Here is a 21,124-nt window from a genome sequence, read left to right as displayed (position 1 = left end):
CATACTGGTGTTATACTGCGACCAGCGATCGCCTCAGCCTGGATGTGCAGAGCTGGGGTGGCTTGGTCGGATTCCCTGACTAAAAATATTGATACCCTTGACAGGGACAGTATTTTATTGACTATAGAGCATTTAAAGGATGCATTTCTATATATGCGAGATGCACAGAGGGATATTTGCACTCTGGCATCAAGAGTAAATGCGATGTCCATATCTGCCAGAAGATGTTATGGACACGACAGTGGTCAGGTGATGCAGATTCCAAACGGCACAAAGGTGTATTGCCGTATAAAGGAAGAGGAGTTATTTGGGGTCGGTCCATCGGACCTGGTGGCCACGGCAACTGCTGGAAAATCCACCGTTTTTACCCTAAGTCACATCTCTGCAGAAAAAGACACCGTCTTTTCAGCCTCAGTCCTTTCGTCCCTATAAGATCATATCTGCCCAGGGATAGAGGAAAGGGAAGAAGACTGCAGCAGGCAGCCCATTCCCAGGAACAGAAGCGTTCCACCGCTTCTGACAAGTTCTCAGCATGGCGCTGAGACCGTACAGGACCCCTGGATCCTACAAGTAGTATCCCAGGGGTACAGATTGGAATGTCGAGACGTTTCCCCTTCGCAGGCTCCTGAAGTCTGCTTTACCAAGGTCTCCCTCCGACAAGGAGGCAGTATGGGAAAAAATTCACAAGCTGTATTCCCAGCAGGTGATAATTAAATTACCTCTCCTACTACAAGAAAAGGGGTATTATTCCACACTATATTGTGGTACTGAAGCCAGAAGGCTAGGTGAGACTTATTCTAAAAAAAAAAATTTTTTGAACACTTACAAAGGTTCAAATCAAGATGGAGTCACTCAGAGCAGTGATAACGAACCAGGAAGAAGGGGACTATATAGTGTCCCGGGACATCAGGGATGCTTACCTCTATGTCCCAAATTTGCCCTTCTCACTAAGGGTACCTCAGGTTCGTGGTGCAGAACTGTCACTATCAGTTTCAGACGCTGCCGTTTGGATTGTCCACGGCACCCCGGGTCTTTACCAAGGTAATGGCCGAAATGATGATTCTTCTTCGAAGAAAAGGCGTCTTAATTATCCCTTACTTGGACGATCTCCTGATAAGGGCATAGTCCAGGGAACAGTTGGAGGTCGGAGTAGCACTATCTCGGATACTGCTACAACAGCACGGGTGGATTCTAAATATTCCAAAATCGCAGCTGATCCCGACGACACGTCTGCTGTGCCTAGGGATGATTCTGGACACAGTCCAGAAAAAGGTGTTTCTCCCGGAAGAGAAAGCCAGGGAGTTATCCGAGCTAGTCAGGAACCTCCTAAAAACAGTGCATCATTGCACAAGGGTCCTGGTAAAAATGGTGGCTTCCTACGAAGCAATTCCATTCGGCAGATTTCACGCAAGAACTTTTCAGTGGGATCTGCTGGACAAATGGTCCGGATCGCATCTTCAGATGCATCAGCGGATAACCCTATATCCAAGGACAAGGGTGTCTCTCCTGTGGTGGTTATAGAGTGCTCATCTTCTAGAGGGCCGCAGATTCGGCATTCAGGATTGGATGCTGGTGACCACGGAGCCCAGCCCGAGAGGCTGGGGAGCAGTCACACAAGGAAAAAATTTCCAGGGAGTGTGATCAAGTCTGGAGACACTTCTCCACATAAATATACTGGAGCTAAGGGTAAATTTATAATGCTCTAAGCTTAGCAAGACCTCTGCTTCAAGGTCAGCCGGTATTGATCCAGTGGGAAAAACATCACGGCAGTCGCCCACGTAAACAGACAGGGCGACACAAGAAGCAGGAGGGCAATGGCAAAAACTGCAAGGACTTTTCGCTGGGCGGAAAATCATGTGATAGCACTGTCAGCAGTGTTTCATCCCGGGAATGGAAACTGGGAAGCAGACTTCCTCAGCAGGCACGACCTCCACCCGGGAGAGTGGAAACTTCATCGGGAAGTTTTTTCCACATGATTGTAAACCGTTGGGAAATACCAAAGGTGGACATGATGGCGTCCCGTCTGAACAAAAAACGGGACAGGTATTGCGCCAGGTCAAGAGACCCCCAGGCAATAGCTGTGGACGTTCTGGTAACACCGTGGGTGTACCAGTCGGTGTATGTGTTCCCTCCTCTGCTTCTCATACCTAAGGTGCTGAGAATTATAAGACGTAGAGGAGTAAGAACTATACTCATGGCTCCGGATTGGCCAAGAAGGACTTGGTACCCGGAACTTCAAGAGATGCTTACAGAGGTCTTATGGCCTCTGCTGCTAAGAAGGGATTTGCTTCAGCAAGTACCATGTCTGTTCCAAGACTTACCGCAGCTGCGTTTGTCGGCATGGCGGTGGAACGCCGGATCCTAAGGGAAAAAGGCATTCCGGAAGAGGTCATTCCTACCCTGGTCAAAGCCAGAAAGGAGGTGACCGCACAACATTATCACCACATGTGGCGAAAATATGTTGCGTGGTGTGAGGCCAGGATGGCCCCACAAAGAAATTTCAACTCGGTCGTTTCCTGCATTTCCTGCAAACAGGAGTGTCTATGGGCCGCAAATTGGGGTCCATTAAGGTTCAAATTTCGGCCCTGTCGATTTTCTTCCAGAAAGAATTGGCTTCAGTTCCTGAAGTCCAGAAGTTTGTCAAGGGAGTATTGCATATACAACCCCCTTTTGTGCCTCCAGTGGCACTGTGGGATCTCAACGTAGTTCTGGGATTCCTCAAATCACATTGGTTTAAAACCAGTCAAATCTGTGGATTTGAAGCATCTCACATGAAAAGTGACCATGCTCTTGGCCCTGGCCTGGACCAGGCGAGTGTCAAATTGGTGGTTTTTTCTCAAAAAAGCCCATATCTGTTTGTCCATTCGGACAGGGCAGAGCTGCGGACTCGTCCCCAGTTCTCTCCCTAAGGTGGTGTCAGTGTTTCACCTGAACCAGCTTATTGTGGTGCCTTGCACCTACTAGGGACTTGGAGGACTCCAAGTTGCTAGATGTTGTCAGGGCCCTGAAAATATGTTCCAGGACGGCTGGAGTCAGGAAAACTGACTTGCTGTTATCCTGTATGCACCCAACAAACTGGGTGCTCTTGCTTCTAAGCAGACTATTGCTAGTTGGATGTGTAATACAATTCAGCTTGCACATTCTGTGGCAGGCCTGCCACAGCCAAAATATGTAAATGCCCATTCCACAAGGAAGGTGGGCTCATCTTGGGCGGCTGCCCGAGGGGTCTCGGCTTTACAACTTTGCCGAGCGGTTTTTTAGTCAGGGGCAAACACGTTTGTAAAATCCTACAAATTTGATACCCTGGCTAAGGAGGACCTGGAGTTCTCTCATTCGGTGCTGCAGAGTCATCCGCACTCTCCCGCCCGTTTGGGAGCTTTGGTATTATCCCCATGGTCCTTTCAGGAACCCCAGCATCCACTAGGACGATAGAGAAAATAAGAATTTACTTACCGATAATTCTATTTCTCGGAGTCCGTAGTGGATGCTGGGCGCCCATCCCAAGTGCGGATTGTCTGCAATACTTGTACATAGTTACAAAAATCGGGTTATTATTGTTGTGAGCCATCTTTTCAGAGGCTCCGCTGTTATCATACTGTTAACTGGGTTCAGATCACAGGTTGTACAGTGTAATTGGTGTGGCTGGTATGAGTCTTACCCGGGATTCAAAATCCTTCCTTATTGTGTACGCTCGTCCGGGCACAGTACCTAACTGAGGCTTGGAGGAGGGTCATAGGGGGAGGAGCCAGTACACACCACCTGATCGTAAAGCTTTACTTTTTGTGCCCTGTCTCCTGCGGAGCCGCTATTCCCCATGGTCCTTTCAGGAACCCCAGCATCCACTACGGACTCCGAGAAATAGAATTATCGGTAAGTAAATTCTTATTTTCCAGGACGGCTGGAGTCAGAAAATCTGACTCGCTGTTTATCCTGTATGCACCCAACAAGCTGGGTGCTCCTGCTTCTAAGCAGACGATTTATCGTTGGATTTGTAGTACAATTCAGCTTGCACATTCTGTGGCAGGGCTGCCACAGCCAAAATCTGTAAAAGCCCATTCCACGCGGAAAGTGGGCTCATCTTGGGCGGCTGCCCGAGGGGTCTCGGCTTTACAACTTTGCCGAGCAGCTACTTGGTCAGGGGCAAACACGTTTGCTAAATTCTACAAATTTGATACCCTGGCTGAGGAGGACCTGGAGTTCTCTCATTCGGTGCTGCAGAGTCATCCGCACTCTCCCGCCCGTTTGGGAGCTTTGGTATAATCCCCATGGTCCTTTCGGAGTCCCCAGCATCCACTAGGACGTTAGAGAAAATAAGAATTTACTTACCGATAATTCTATTTCTCATAGTCCGTAGTGGATGCTGGGCGCCCATCCCAAGTGCGGATTGTCTGCATTACTTGTACATAGTTATTGTTACAAAAATCGGGTTATTGTTGTTGTGAGCCATCTTTTCAGAGGCTCCTTCTGTTATCATGCTGTTAACTGGGTTCAGATCACAAGTTGTACGGTGTGATTGGTGTGGCTGGTATGAGTCTTACCCGGGATTCAAAATCCTTCCTTATTGTGTACGCTCGTCCGGGCACAGTATCCTAACTGAGGCTTGGAGGAGGGTCATAGGGGGAGGAGCCAGTGCACACCAGGTAGTCCTAAAGCTTTTTACTTTTGTGCCCAGTCTCCTGCGGAGCCGCTATTCCCCATGGTCCTTTCGGAGTCCCCAGCATCCACTACGGACTATGAGAAATAGAATTATCGGTAAGTAAATTCTTATTTTTTTTTTTTTAAGTGAAAAGGCATTGGCGGAAAATGCCTCAAAATCGTTGAGAATGCGGGCCATTTTCAACGGAAAACACATGGATTCACCAATCCACGTGTTTTCCACCCATGCCACATTTTTTGCCTACATGAAAATCTGGCCCTGTTATTGCATAGGGCAAATCCCCATTCGCCCTAAAAATAGTGAAAAGCTCTGTTGGAAAAGGGCCAAGCCGAATGGAGAATGGGAAAGCTGCAATTGTGTACCAGTGTGAGTAGTATAGGTAGGCGTACTGCAAGCTCGCACCCCTTGCACACTAATCTAGGGTGTGAAAAAAATCATGATTTAAAAATAAAATAAAATAAATAGGATTTTTTTTTTATTTAAATCAGATTATTTTATTTACATTGGATTTTTTTCATTTTTATTATTTTTTTTAATTTCTCCTGCAGCCCGTAGGGGACACTGAACTCTTCTTACGATGGGGAAATAGGTGGTGACAGATAGGAGTCGGCACTATAAATTTTTTTGCTATGACAGGCTTCTCCCTCTCCATTTCCCCCCCAGACACCAGTCTTAGAATGTGCCCGAGGGAGTCTGTACCCTGGGCTGAGTCTCTCTTAAGGAACTTTAATTTTTAATTAATTTTTTTTACTTTTTATGTTTCTTTGAAGCAGACAGGTGTCTGCATGCATACTTTGTGAGGAGACTTGGCGGCTCTGCATGCAGCGCACCCTAAATCTCCGGCCAGACCCGCCGCAGCTGCTTGCGACTAGTGTTACGGGTCCATGGCCGCGCCGCAGCACTTGTAGGAGGAAGGGAGAGAAGGGCTTCCGCCCACCGCAGCGGCTCCTGTCAGTTTAGCGCGGCTGGCGGGACAGGAAGTGGGTCGGAGCTACCCACATACAAGGACTCCGGCGTTCTCTCACTACAGGCGCCATCTTCTAAGGCTTTGTATCAGGCTCCATTACTCAGCGTCCATGCTGTGACAAGTGACCACCAGCGCTCCCTCCTCATTAGCCCTGCAGACTAAAGGACAGTGAGTCTTTCTTTGCGGGGAAAGAAGGGGCTGTTTACTAAGGGAAAGTGATTTAGGCAATTTGGGGTCTAATTGACAGTGCTCGTCCCCCTCTATTTGGCTCGGTATGTAGACACATTGGTCCAGGTAGTCGGTTCTTCGTCTACTATACCGGCACCGCCTCCTTCTAAGAGGAGATTTGTGCCCGCAATTCTACAATCTGAGGCCTCTGAATACCAAGACTCGGACACAGAAGAAGGAAATTTCCACTACGGATCTGATACCGATCCCCCACCGGAGAAATCTCCAGACGAGGACTCACAAGGAATTGACGCCCTCATAAGGGCGGTCAGACAGACCTTGGATATTAAAGATCCGGAGGCACCTATGACTACATCATTGTTTGGTAAGTCTCCTAAAAACTGTTTCCTTTCCAGTGGACCAGGAACTGAAGCAGCCTCTGGCAGCAGCCTGTAAGACACCTGACAGGAGATTTCAGATTTCCAGACGCCTTAAAGTTTTATATCCATTCCTGGAAGAATCCAGGGCCAAATGGGAAAATCCACCCCCTGCCGACACTTCGGTTTCACCTCTGTCAAAGAAGACTGCGCTTCCCGTCTCAGGTGCTACATCCTTAAATGAGGCGCCTGACCGTCGCTTGAATACTACCTTGAAGTCCATTTATACTATGGCGGGAGTTATTCTTCTTCCAGCCCTGGTAGGATCATGGGTCAACAAGGCCATAGAAATCTGGGCTGAAGAACTCGGTCGGGGTTTGGGAGACATCCGTCCTCGTTCGGAACTTAGAACATATTAGAGAATCGGCGGTTTACTTTGGTGATACATAATCTCCCCGGTTCGAGTATGTCTACATCGGCTGTGGCTGCGCGCAGTAGCCTTTGGCTTCGATCATGGCATGCAGATGCGGAGTCCTAAAAAAGCAGCAGAGTTCTTACCGTTCTCAGGAGACATACTCTTCGGATCCGAACTTGACAAATGGATTTCGCAAGCAACAGATGAGAAATCCACTTTCTTCTGGGTGCTTCACCTGTCTGTTTTCCACCATCTCGCACAGAAGTGGGGCCTGCCCGAGATCGATTTAATGGCGTCGAGGCTCAACAAGAAACTTCCGACATATTGCTCCAGGTCAAGAGATCCGGAGGCGATATTGGTGGACATACTGTCTATTCCCTGGGATTTCCGGAAGGTGTATCTATTTTCACCTCCGCAACTTCTGCCGAGGGTCCTCAAACGCATCAAGAGAGAGGACATCTCAGTGATTCTCATTGCTCCGGACTGGCCTTGCAGGGCATGGTACTCAGATCTGCGAATGCTTCTGGTGGACAAACCATGGCAAGTCCCTCTTCGGTAAGATCTTCTCCAGCAAGGACCATTCGTCTTCCAAAACTTAGGAAAGCTTCGTTTAACGGCATGGCTATTGAGACCACGCTTTTAAGGAGACGGGGCATCCCACGTGCGGTCATCCCCACTATGCTTCGAGCCCGGATACCAGTGACTTCTGCACATTACCATCGTATCTGGAAGTCCTATATCTTCTGGTGCGAAATTCATCAGTTACCTACTATGTAGTTCAGCTTGTCCCGTCTTTTACGCTTCCCCCAAGCAGGTCTGTCAGCAGGACTTCGACTAGGCTCACTTAAGGTCCAGATTTCAGCCTTGTCTGTTTTTTTCCATCGTCAGTTGGCTCTTATCCCAGAAGTTCAGACTTTTCTACAGGGGGTCATGCGGCTACAACTGCTGTTTGTTGCACCAACGGAGCCATGGGATTTATCCCTGGTTCTCTCCTTTCTACAGTGGGAGGTATTCGAGCCGTTGGAATCTGTGGAGCTCCGTTTACTCGCGTGGAAAACTGTTTTGCTACTAGCCTTGGCATCAGCAAGACGGGTTTCGGACCTCGGCGCCCTGTCTTGCAGGTCGCCTTAATTGATATTCCACGAGGACAGAGTGGAACTGCGAACACGTCCTTGAATTTTTGCCGAAGGTTGTTTCAGTGTTCCACATCAACCAGCCCATTGTGGTTCCTGCGTTGTCAGGAGACTCTAGTTCCTTTGATGTGGTGCTCACCTACGTGGAAAGGACAGTATCTCTCCGCAAGACGTACGTACTGTTTGTCTTGTATGACGCATCAAAACATGGTTTGCCTGCTTCCAAACAATCCTTGGCTCATTGGATCATGCTGATAATCCGTCAGGCATATTTAGCTTGGCAGCTGCCTCCTGAGTCCATTTCGGCTCATGCTACTCGTTCGGTGGGCCCTTCCTGGGCAGCTGTCCATGGGGTCTCACTTACCCAATTGTGCAGGGCGGCCACTTGGTCTGCTCCGCACACTTTTATTCGGTTCTACAGGTTTGACACTTTTGCGGCTTCTGCTTCTGCTTCTCGTTTTGGTCGCATGGTGTTTACAGGAGTCTCAGCGCTCTCCCGCCCGTGGGGGTAGCTTTGGGACGTCCCCATCGTAAGAAGACTTCAGTGCCCCCTATGGGCTGCAGGAGAAAATAGGAATTTGGTACTTACCGATAATTCCCATTCTCCGAGGCCATAGGGGACACTGAACGCCCTCCCAGCGCTGCTTCCTGTTGCAGTATGTCTGTGTCTGCGTGGCTTGGATCTTGTGTTCTTCTGTTCTGATCCTGTTCTGTCTTCTTCTCCTGCTTCCTTCCTCTCGGGAGATTGCCTGGTCTCCGACTCCTCTCGGGCACCTTTCCGAAACTGGTGTCTGGGGGGGAAATGGAGGGGAGGAGCCTGTCATAGCAAAAAAAATGTAAAGTGCCGGCTCCTATCTGTCACCACCTATTTCCCCATCGTAAGAAGACATCAGTGTCCCCTATGGCCTCGGAGAAAGGGAATTATCGGTAAGTACCAAATTCCTATTTTCTCCTGCAGCCCATAGGGAACAATGATCAAGTAAACAAACCAAGTAAAAACAATTATACATAGTTCTTTTAAAGTACTGTAAAGGGGGGTACACACGTAGAGGGGTAGCAGTTGATTTACCGACGGACACAATACAGACGGTCATAATCCCGACAGCCATTAACCAGCAGTCAAAATACAGACATTCATTATGCCGACGTGTTCAACATGCTGACATAATCATAATACAGACATGTCAAAATGACGACATGCATTTTTAAGGAATTTTTGCCCCAAAACTGACTTGTTCATACTTTACCATCCCAGTGGACCTGGAGGGGGAAAATAATAGTATGACGAGTGCAGCAAGGCACTGTGCCCGTATCGCTCACCATGCGAAGGGAAGTGGTAAACTTAGACGGTGTCCATGTCGACATTGACACAAACCCCCCATAAAAATGCATGTCGGTATTTTGGTATGGCGGCATTTGTAATGCCGGTATTCTGACTATGTAGACGTTTTGAACATGCCGGCATAATGAATGCCGGTATTTTGCCCGGGTCTGTATTTTGACTGTAGGTCAATGGCTGACGGGATTATGACCGTCTGTATTGTGTCCGATGGTAAATCATACTGAACCCACGTAGAGATGGGCTTAAATTCTAAGCAATCTGACTAGATTGCTTTGAAATGAAGCACACATCGCTCCGTGGGTATCTAGGTCGACAAGACTTAGGTCTACAGTGTTTAGGTCGACCACTATTGGTCGACAGTAACTAGGTCAACAGGGTCTCTAGGTCGACATGTTCTAGGTCGACAGGTCAAAAGGTCAACATGGGTTTTTCAATTTGTTTCCCTTTTTTTGAACTTTTTCATACTTTACGATCCACTTGGACTACGATTGCGAAATGTAAGCTGTGCCGAGCGCAGCGGTAGCGGGGCGAGGCATCTTGCCCGAAGCATGGTGAGCGAAGCGATGCGCTAATTGGGGTTCCCGGTCACTGTATGGTGAAAACGACAACAAAAAAGATTTAGAAACTCATGTCGACCTTTTGACCTGTCGACCTAGACCATGTCAACCTAGAATCCCTGTCGACCAATAGTGGTTGACCTAGACTCTGTCGACCTTCAATACCACACCTGCTCCGTGTGTATAGCCCATAGCGATAGCGATGCACGGCCCCGCACGTTGCTATCGCTGACTCAAGATTGGCCTACAGGCAGGCCAAATCTAGTCAGATCACTCACCGCTGGGTGAAGTGAGTGTTTTCGTACTTGTTTCCCCCTCGCTCAGCACACATTGCGCTGAGTGTTGAGCTAGATGTTGCTCAGCACATATCTCTACGCGTGTACCTCCCTTTGTATATTTAATTTAAATGACTTTTACAGAGTCACTATAAATCATGGCATGGCACACAAACTACACAGAAATCACACAGACTGCAGAAGGAAAGAAACAGCAATGATGTTAAAAGATACAATAGTTGGCGAGCCTGATTTGTAAATCAGAATAAGCCTACATATTAGGTTTTTTGAACACCTTAAAAAGAAACACAAGTTTTGCAGCTTGGTCAGTACCCAAGCGGTTTCTCAGTTTTGATTACACCAAAGAAAATGTTCTTTCTACTGAAGCTGATGATGCTGCAGCTGTTAGCAATTGCTTTACTGCTATCATGATATTTTCATTACTAGCTACATTTTCTGAACCAATGTGCATTTTCCACCAATCTGTTGGTGCCACTGTTACACCGTTTTTCTAGAACTGGTCTAATGGGAGGGGGCATAGAGGGGAGGAGCCACTACACACAGTCAGTTTAAAAATTTAAGTGCACTGGCTCCAGGACCCCGTCTATACCCCCACTGTAGAACACCATCCCAGTATCCCCTATGGACTCCGAGAAAAGGATTTACCGGTGAGTACCAAAATCCCATTATTTTTTTTCCTTTTTTTGCTCTTTCCTCCTCTCTTCAGCAGCCTCAACTTATTTGTTTTCCTTCTGTTTCCCCATCTTACTCCATCTCTCTCCTCTGTTACCCCCCCTTCACTCCTTTTTTTTTTTTTTTTTCCTATTTCACTCTCTGTCTTCATCCTCTCTGCCTTCCACGCCTCCTCTTTCTCTCTCTTCACCCCTCCTTTGTTTTGCTGTTCTCTGTTCTCGATATCCTGCCCCTAGGTATCTGCATTTTATTCTCTACTGCCCCTCTATTTCGGTTTCTTCTACATATTCTTTTTTTTTTTTTCCTCCCTAACAATTCAGTCCCACCTACAATTCTTCCAGTTTGTTGTTGCTCCACCGACCAGACACCTGTTCTGTATGTCACTGTACAGGTCCGCCTGAGTGTGTATAATGGATCTAACATGCACGTGCCTGGATTGTGTAATTTTTGTTTTTATTTTTATTTTGGGAGGGGTAGCGAGGGCAGGGTAGCAATGTGCCCAGAGTTTAGCTTCACGGCAGGTGCATGTGCACCAACATGATTACATCATTTTTATCAGTGCTTTATTTTATGATATACTGTAAATTATCTTTATCTCTTTTTTTTTTTTTTTTTTTAATCTATACTTTCATATTTTTTTCCTTTCTCCTTTATGTACGGTGAGTTTTGGATGTAGATAATGTTGGGATGTTATTGGTTGATTTTCAGGAATGTTCTTGTATTCATGTTCTTGTATGTGGTGGTATGTGATGAGTAAATATGGGAAAAAAAGTAGGATTTTGGTACCTACCGGTAAATCCTTTTCTCGTAGTCCGTAGAGGATGCTGGGGTCCACATTAGTACCATGGGGTATAGATGGGTCCACCAGGAGCCATTGGCACTTTAAGAGTTTAATAGTGTGGGCTGGCTCCTCCCTCTATGCCCCTCCTACCAGACTCAGTCTAGAAACTGTGCCCGAGGAGACGACATACTTCGAGAGAAGCACTTAACACAGATAGTGGTGAGATTCATACCAGCTCACACATACAAGGCACGTCAAGACAACTAGCTTGAACTACCCAGCAACAGCTGAAATATTACTTACCAAGTTACGATGCAGTACTCAACTAAAACGAAGTTGTACTGAACCAAACAACATTTGCAGGAAAACAAAGTGCTGGGCGGGCGCCCAGCATCCTCTACGGACTACGAGAAAAGGAATTACCGGTAGGTACCAAAATCCTATTTTCTCTTACGTCCTAGAGGATGCTGGGGTCCACATTAGTACCATGGGGATGTACCAAAGCTCCCAGAACGGGAGGGAGAGTGCGGAGGCTCCTGCAGAACTGATTGGCTGAACTTCAGATCATCAGTGGCCAAAGTATCGAACTTGTAAAACCTTGCAAACGTGTTCGACCCAGACCAAGTTGCAGCTCTGCAAAGTTGCACTGCCGAGACAACCCGAGCAGCCGCCCAGGAAGACCCCACCTTACGAATAGAGTGGACCTTAACAGATTTTGGACACGGCAGTCCTGCCATAAAATAAGCGTGCTGGATAGGGAATCTGATCCAGTGAGAGATCGTCTGCTTAGAAGCAGGACACCCAATTTTCTAAAATAGAGAGTCCGACTTTCTGTGACTAGAAGTTCTCTTCACATATATCTTCACAGCCCTTACGACATACAAGGACTTTGATGTAATTGAGGAGTCAGTAGTCACTGGCACCACAATAGGTTGGTTGATATGAAATGCCGACACAACCTTCGGAAGAAACTGCTGACGTGTCCGGAGCTCAGCTCTATCTTCGTGGAAGATCAAGTAAGGGCTTTTTACATGATAAAGCCCCCAGCTCGGACACACGTCTAGCAGAAGCTAAGGCCAACAAAGTGACCGCCTTCCATGTAAGAAATTTGAGCTCTACCTCCTGTAGAGGCTCAAACCATTCCGACTGGAGGAACTGCAACACCATGTTAAGGTCCCAAGGCGCCGTAGGTGGAACAAAGGGAGGTTGGATATGCAGAACTCCCTTCAAAAAGGTCTGAACCTCAGGGAGGGCAGCCAATTGTTTCTGAAAGAAAATGGATAGGACCGAAATCTGGACCTTCATGAGGAGTATTCTTATCACCTCCGACATCGCCGCTCTGCTCTTCGTTCTGCCCTGTCGGTTTATGTATGCCACTGTTGTTACGTTGTCCGTCTGCACTTGAATTGCCCGATGTCTCAGAAGAGGGGCCGCCTGAAGAAGACCGTTGTAGACGGCTCTTAGTTCCAGAATGTTGATGGGCAGGCTGGCTTCCAGGCTCGACCACCTTCCTTGGAAGGTTACTCCTTGAGTGACCGCTCCCCAGCCCCTGAGGCTCGCATCCGTTGTTAGCAGGACCCAGTCCTGAATCCCGAACCTGCGGCCTTCCAGGAGGTGAGGCAATTGGAGCCACCAGAGGAGTGAAATCCTCACCTTTGGCGACAGACGAATTCTCTGGTGCATGTGGAGGTGAACTGACACCCGGGGTGGCTTCAGGACATCCCGGACCATGGCTTGTATCACCAACGCCTTTTCCTGTGGAAGAAACACCCGCTGCACTTCCGTATCCAGGATCATTCCCAGAAATGACAATCTCTGGGTTGGTTCCAAATGTGACTTTGGAAAGTTCAGAATCCAACCGTGACTCTGGAGCAGTCGCTTTGTGAGAACAATGGACTGCAGCAGCTTCTCCTTGGACGATGCCTTTATCAGTAGATCGTCCAGATATGGAAGGATGGTCACACCCTGCTTGCGGAGGAGTATCATTATTTCCGCCATCACCTTGGTAAACACCCTCGGTGCTGTTGAGAGGTCGAATGGCAGGGCCTGCAACTGAAAATGAAAGTCCAGTAATACGAAGCGGAGATAAGCCTGATGCGGCAGCCAGATCGTAATGTGAAGGTACGCATACTTGATATCCAGTGATACCAGGAATTCCCCCTCTTCCAGACCTGATATCACCGCCCTGAGAGACTCCATATTGAACTTGAACTCCTTTAGAAAGGGGTTCAATGATTTTAGGTTCAGAATGGGCCTGACCGAACCATCCGGTTTCGGTACCACGACAAGGTTCGAATAGTAACTCTTGTTCAGCATGTGAGGTGGTACCGGCACAATGACCTGTGCCTCCACCAGCTTTTGGACTGCTTCTTGAAGAACTGTGCTGTCCTCCCAACAAAGTTGGTAAGCACGACTTTTAAAAGCGGTGCGGAGGGAGACTTTGAAATTCCAGCCTGTATCCCTGAGACACAATATCTAAAACCCAGGGATCCGGACGACACCCAGACATGACTGAAATGTCTGAGTCTCGCTCCCACTGGCCCCACCACCGGGGCGTGCAGTCCACCGTCATGCGGAGGACTTTGGGGTACCCGAAGCAGGCTTTTGTTCCTGGGAACCTGCAGCGGCAGGTTTCTTGGACTTAACCGGACCTCCCCTAAAGAAGGTATTGGATATTCTGGCCTTTCTAGGTTTGTTAGGCCGAAAGGACTGCGGTTCCCTTGCTGGTATCTGTGCTAAACCAGTGCTAAACTGATTACATGGAATGGGATCACCCTGGGAGGATACATCCTCTGCAGCATATGACACAGTGTCCCTGGACATAGCTAAAGGAGACCACCAAACACTCCACACACACAGGTGGGGCAGACAGAGTTTCCCCCCCAAGAAAGGCAAGAGAGACACAGAGATCGGAGCCAACCCACAGGACAGCACTTTTAGTAGAAGGCAACCCCTTGCCAGCACAGACTGTGTCCCTTCATAGGAGGCACAGTCGTTTTTCAGCCTCCCATCCCTTCTGCAACCCCCTGGTACCGTTTTACAATCAGTAGAGCTGCTGTGAAGGGACCTGATCTTCCATCCAGCGCTGTGCAGGCAGGAAAATGGCGCTGGAACGCTGCTGGGTCCGCTCTGAGAAGCTCCGCCCCCTTAATGGCGCTGTCTTCCCTCTCTTCAGATGCTTAAACTGGCCTAAGGAAAGTTGCTGGCTGAGATCCACAGACCCCGACAGGCTTGCTGACCAGAGTGTGTGTGTGTGTGGGGGGGGGGGGTTAAGCGCTGGCCCAGGGCGCCCCTCACAGCGCCGCACTGTGTGCCTCTGGTACCGTCCCAGGAGCGCAGTTAGTACTGCGCTCCCTCCCCATTGCTGCCATCTTCACACCGGCCCCCCGCTTGTTAGGGGGGTCGGTGACTAACTCACCACTCTTCAGCTCTGTAAGGGCTTGGCAGCATGCTGCTGGGGCGAGCGGTTCCCCTGTGGCGGAGACCGATCCGACCTCTCTGGAGCTCAGTGTTCAGTCAGCGGAGTCAGTGGCTCAGACCCCGCAGGGCGGATACTGCTCCCCCCCTTAGTTCCTTGCTGCAGGCAGGCTGTTGCCAACAGCCTCCTGTAAAAAAACAAACTCTAAATAAACTGTTACTAGAAAAGCTCAGGAGAGCTCCCCTAGCTGTGACCGGCTCTTCCGGGCACATTTTCTAAACGGAGTCTGGTAGGAGGGCATAGAGGGAGGAGCCAGCCCACACTCTAAAACTCCTAAAGTGCCAATGGCTCCTGGGGGACCCGTCTATACCCCATGGTACTAATGTGGACCCCAGCATCCTCTAGGACGTAAGAGAAACAGAAGTTTTGGAGACTTTAGATGTGTGTTATGCCAGAACTCTGTGGAAGAAACATCATTGACACTGATGGGATTTATCAGATGTTGATTTTATAATATACCCGTATATACTCGAGTATAAGTCGACCCGAATATAAGCCGAGGCACCTAATTTTGCCACAAAAACCTGGGAAAACTTATTGACTCGAGTATAAGCCTAGGGTGGGAAATGCAGCAGCTACTGGTAAATTTCAAAAATAAAAATAGATACCAACGAGACAAAAACGAGATACCAGTGCCAAATATGCCCCACCCCCAGAGCCAATATGCCCCTCCAGTGCCAAATATGTTTCCCCAGTGCCACATAAGCCCCCCAGTGCCAGATATTCCCCCACAGTGCCAGGTACACATATACCCCCCCAAGTGCCAAATATGCTACCCCAGTGCCAGGTACAACTTACCCTCCCCGGTGTTTTGTGAAGGAGGGACACGGAGGGCACAGCGCGCGCCTCTCCTGTGTCTCCGGTGGCAGCGGCGGGTCTGTTAAATTTAAGTGCCGGTTCGTGAGCCAATCAGAGCTCACGAACGGGTACTTCATTTCTCAAAACAAAACAAGGGAGTTGTAACTTGCGCCCTGTAGCAGCTTTGCACTAAAAACCCTTTAGGACCACCACTCCTAAACCCATATATATAATCAAAATTGCAGGGTAATACACAAGCGCTACTTTTCCTAAAAGGGTACAGCTTTCGTAGGATAATCTTTTATACTGGATATACTTTTCTCCGTGGGATTCGCACCTCCAAACTGACCTCCTCTCAAAAGATGGTACACATATAAAGGTATCTTTCACACTTCTTTCGATTCCCCTTTTCCTCTTATAGTCACTCTATCTTTCCTTGGAGACGCTCACCTCCAGAGAGAGCCCTATATGCTCTGAAAGGTTTCTTTATTTCAATCTTCATACAACACTTTATATTCCCGCAGTCTGAGGGCACCCTCTCCCTTAAATAAGACGCTCACCTTGGGGCATAGCCCTATGTTCCGTAATAGTTTTCTTTGACTGTCTCCTTCACCGGGCGTCCACTATATGTTGGTCACGTCCTTAATCATGGCACTCCATTCCAATAAGCAAATGTCGTGAGTCCAAAAAAGGGTATCAAAGATTTATTCCAAAAATTGACATACAATATAAAAACAACATAAAAATACCCCAAATAGGCAGCCTGGGTTGATCCTCCTATAATCCCCTAGGAAACCGATGGGAACAGTTACTACCAAGAAAAAATGAAATATGGAATATGCTCCAAACTTCGGTCCTTAGTAAAAAAGGGGATAGATGTAGAGAAAAAACCTTACCACCGGGGGCTAAAAGAAACTGGTACCAACGCGTTTCGGATAAAAATCCTTCCTCAGGGCATATTGCAGGATTAACCCAGTCGGCCTTTTAAACCCCACTGAGCACTTCCTATCATTTCCTAAGCCAATCAGACAGTCACAGCACTAATATGCATCAAAAACCTAATCTTGATATTCCATTTATATATTACTGGATTCCCATAAATGGATATACATTGTATTTAACAAGATATAAGAGATTTAAAACAAATTGAACAAATAAAATCAATATAAACATTAATAGGTAACATTCAATCTCCGTCCTGAAATCACTGATGATCCGATCCACAATGGTTTCCATATGTATACATCCCATCCCGTCCGGATTAAGGATACATAGAGTAACAGTCCCGTCCTAATGTTACTACGGCTGGTAACTTCCGGTAATCCTTTCCCAGCATGCATCACTGTCCCCCAATGAATAAAGTCCGCCTGCCCGATCACAGGGTTCCCAGTCCGTGTTCTCGACGGACCCCGTGATAATGTACTTCCTATTTGTTGCAGCGTAACCAAGGAGATAGACGGAGCGCATCGGCTTTTCTCCGCGCTGACGTACTTCCTGTTGAATGGACCGCAACTAGGAAGTCCCATGGAACGCATAGATGCTTCTCAGTGCTGGCATTTTGCTCTTTCAGCGCTTGCGATATGTATATGCTCCCAATCACGGACAAGACAGACATAAAAAGAAAACTCATTAGGTCACAGAAATTCACATTCATTTCTTGTATCCATAACATTATAATTTCTCTGACGTCCTAGTGGATGCTGGGGACTCCGAAAGGACCATGGGGAATAGCGGCTCCGCAGGAGACTGGGCACAAAAGTAAAAGCTTTAAGACTACCTGGTGTGCACTGGCTCCTCCCCCTATGACCCTCCTCCAAGCCTTAGTTAGATTTTTGTGCCCGAACGAGAAGGGTGCAGTCTAGGTGGCTCTCCTGAGCTGCTTAGAAAAAAGTTTAGTTTTAGGTTTTTTATTTTCAGTGAGACCTGCTGGCAACAGGCTCACTGCATCGAGGGACTAAGGGGAGAAGAAGCGAACTCACCTGCGTGCAGAGTGGATTGGGCTTCTTAGGCTACTGGACATTAGCTCCAGAGGGACGATCACAGGCCCAGCCATGGATGGGTCCCAGAGCCGCGCCGCCGTCCCCCTTACAGAGCCAGAAGAGCAGAAGAGGTCCGGAAAAATCGGCGGCAGAAGACTTCCTGTCTTCAATAAGGTAGCGCACAGCACCGCAGCTGTGCGCCATTGCTCTCAGCACACTTCACACTCCGGTCACTGAGGGTGCAGGGCGCTGGGTGGGGGCGCCCTGAGACGCAATATAAACACCTTAGGGGGCAAAAAATGCATCACATATAGCTCCTGGGCTATATGGATGCATTTAACTCATGCCTGTTTTTCCATAAAAAAGCGGGAGAACGGCCGCCGAGAAGGGGGCGGAGCCTATCTCCTCAGCACACTGGCGCCATTTTTCCTCACAGCTCCGTTGGAGGGAAGCTCCCTGACTCTCCCCTGCAGTCCTGCACTACAGAAACAGGGTAAAACAAGAGAGGGGGGGCACTAATTTGGCAGATAAATCTATACAGCAGCTATATAAGGGAAAAACACTTATATAAGGTTATCCCTGTATATATATAGCGCTCTGGTGTGTGCTGGCAAACTCTCCCTCTGTCTCCCCAAAGGGCTAGTGGGGTCCTGTCCTCTATCAGAGCATTCCCTGTGTGTGTGCTGTGTGTCGGTACGTTGTGTCGACATGTATGAGGAGGAAAATGGTATGGAGGCGGAGCAATTGCCTGTATTAGTGATGTCACCCCCTAGGGAGTCGACACCTGACTGGATGGTCTTATGGAAGGAATTACGTGATAGTGTCAGCACTTTACAAAAGACTGTTGACGACATGAGACAGCCGGCAAATCAGTTAATACCTGTACAGGCGTCTCAAACACCGTCAGGGGCTCTAAAGCGCCCGTTACCTCAGGTGGTCGACACAGACCCAGACACGGACACTGACTCCAGTGTCGACGGTGAGGAAACAAACGTATTTTCCAGTAGGGCCACACGTTACATGATCACGGCAATGAAGGAGGTTTTGAACATTTCTGATACTACAAGTACCACAAAAAAGGGTATTATGTGGGGTGTGAAAAAACTACCCGTAGTTTTTCCTGAATCAGATGAATTAAATGAGGTGTGTGATGAAGCGTGGGTTTCCCCCGATAAAAAACTGCTAATTTCTAAAAAATTATTGGCATTATACCCTTTCCCGCCAGAGGTTAGGGCGCGTTGGGAAACACCCCCTAGGGTAGATAAGGCGCTCACACGCTTATCAAAACAAGTGGCGTTACCGTCTCCTGATACGGCCGCCCTCAAGGAACCAGCTGATAGGAAGCTGGAAAATATCCTAAAAAGTATATACACACATACTGGTATTATACTGCGACCAGCAATCGCCTCAGCCTGGATGTGCAGTGCTGGGGTGGCTTGGTCGGATTCCCTGACTGAAAATATTGATACCCTGGACAGGGACAATATATTATTGACTATAGAGCATTTAAAGGATGCATTTCTATGCATCCTTTAAAGAGAGATGCACAGAGGGATATTTGCACTCTGGCATCAAGAGTAAGTGCGCTGTCCATTTCTGCCAGAAGAGGGTTATGGACGCGACAGTGGTCAGGTGATGCGGATTCCAAACGGCATATGGAAGTATTGCCGTATAAAGGGGAGGAGTTATTTGGGGTCGGTCTATCGGACCTGGTGGCCACGGCAACGGCTGGGAAATCCACCTTTTTACCCCAGGTCACCTCTCAGCAGAAAAAGACACCGTCTTTTCAGGCTCAGTCCTTTCGTCCCCATAAGGGATAGCGGGCAAAAGGCCACTCATATCTGCCCCGGGGCAGAGGAAGGGGAAAAAGACTGCAGCAGACAGCCTCTTCCCAGGAACAGAAGCCCTCCCCCGCTTCTGCCAAGTCCTCAGCATGACGCTGGGGCCCTACAAGCGGACTCAGGCACGGTGGGGGCCCGTCTCAAGAATTTCAGCGCGCAGTGGGCTCACTCGCAAGTGGACCCCTGGATCCTGCAGGTAGTATCTCAGGGGTACAAATTGGAATTCGAGACGTCTCCCCCTCGCCGGTTCCTGAAGTCTGCTTTACCAACGTCTCCCCCCGACAGGGAGGCGGTATTGGAAGCCATTCACAAGCTGTATTCCCAGCAGGTGATAATCAAGGTACCCCTCCTACAACAGGGAAAGGGGTATTATTCCACGCTGTTTGTGGTACCGAAGCCGGACGGCTCGGTGAGACCTATTTTAAATCTGAAATCCTTGAACACTTACATACAAAGGTTCAAATTCAAGATGGAATCACTCAGAGCAGTGATAGCGAACCTGGAAGAAGGGGACTATATGGTGTCTCTGGACATCAAGGATGCTTACCTCCATGTCCCAATTTACCCTTCTCACCAAGGGTACCTCAGGTTTGTGGTACAGAACTGTCACTATCAGTTTCAGACGCTGCCGTTTGGATTGTCCACGGCACCCCGGGTCTTTACCAAGGTAATGGCCGAAATGATGATTCTTCTTCGAAGAAAAGGCGTCTTAATTATCCCTTACTTGGACGATCTCCTGATAAGGGCAAGGTCCAGAGAACAGTTAGAGGTCGGAGTAGCACTATCTCAAGTAGTACTACGACAGCACGGATGGATTCTAAATATTCCAAAATCGCAGCTGATTCCGACGACACGTCTGCTGTTCCTAGGGATGATTCTGGACACAGTACAGAAAAAGGTGTTTCTCCCGGAGGAGAAAGCCAGGGAGTTATCCGACCTAGTCAGGAACCTCCTAAAACCGGGCCAAGTGTCAGTGCATCAATGCACAAGGGTCCTGGGAAAAATGGTGGCTTCTTACGAAGCGATTCCATTCGGCAGATTCCACGCAAGAACTTTTCAGTGGGATCTGCTGGACAAATGGTCCGGATCGCATCTTCAAATGCATCAGCGGATAACCCTGTCTCCAAGGACAAGGGTGTCTCTCCTGTGGTGGTTGCAGAGTGCTCATCTTCTAGAGGGCCGCAGATTCGGCATTCAGGACTGGGTCCTGGTGACCACGGATGCCAGCCTGAGAGGCTGGGGAGCAGTCACACAGGGAAGAAATTTCCAGGGCTTGTGGTCAAGCATGGAAACGTCACTTCACATAAATATCCTGGAACTAAAGGCCATTTACAATGCCCTAAGTCAGGCAAGGCCTCTGCTTCAGGGTCAGCCGGTGCTGATCCAGTCGGACAACATCACGGCAGTCGCCCACGTAAACAGACAGGGCGGCACAAGAAGCAGGAGGGCAATGACGGAAGTTGCAAGGATTCTTCGCTGGGCGGAAAATCATGTGATAGCACTGTCAGCAGTGTTCATTCCGGGAGTGGACAACTGGGAAGCAGACTTCCTCAGCAGACACGATCTCCACCCGGGGGAGTGGGGACTTCACCCAGAAGTCTTCCACATGATTGTGAACCGTTGGGAAAAACCAAAGGTGGACATGATGGCGTCCCGCCTCAAC

At 48.5% G+C, this 21,124-nt stretch overlaps 1 protein-coding gene and 1 long non-coding RNA gene across 2 annotated transcripts in view; one reads left to right on the top strand and one right to left on the bottom strand.

Moving 5' to 3' along the window:
- LOC134948711 (uncharacterized) overlaps positions 1-17,062 on the bottom strand; it is a 74,742-nt gene extending 57,680 nt beyond the window's left edge. Inside the window, exon 1 of the long non-coding RNA XR_010183008.1 lies at positions 16,202-17,062. This is a non-coding gene — a long non-coding RNA (uncharacterized LOC134948711). The remainder of the gene's footprint in view (positions 1-16,201) is intronic.
- Positions 1-21,124, top strand: part of SCAI (suppressor of cancer cell invasion) — a 455,550-nt gene that overhangs the window by 41,668 nt on the left and 392,758 nt on the right. The window lies entirely within an intron of this gene.

This window comes from Pseudophryne corroboree, chromosome 8 (assembly GCF_028390025.1).
Source record: "Pseudophryne corroboree isolate aPseCor3 chromosome 8, aPseCor3.hap2, whole genome shotgun sequence".
In the NCBI taxonomy this organism is placed as follows: domain Eukaryota; kingdom Metazoa; phylum Chordata; class Amphibia; order Anura; family Myobatrachidae; genus Pseudophryne; species Pseudophryne corroboree.
The sequence above is the reverse complement of the archived record's forward strand: the minus strand, read 5'-3'. Positions and strand labels throughout refer to the sequence as shown.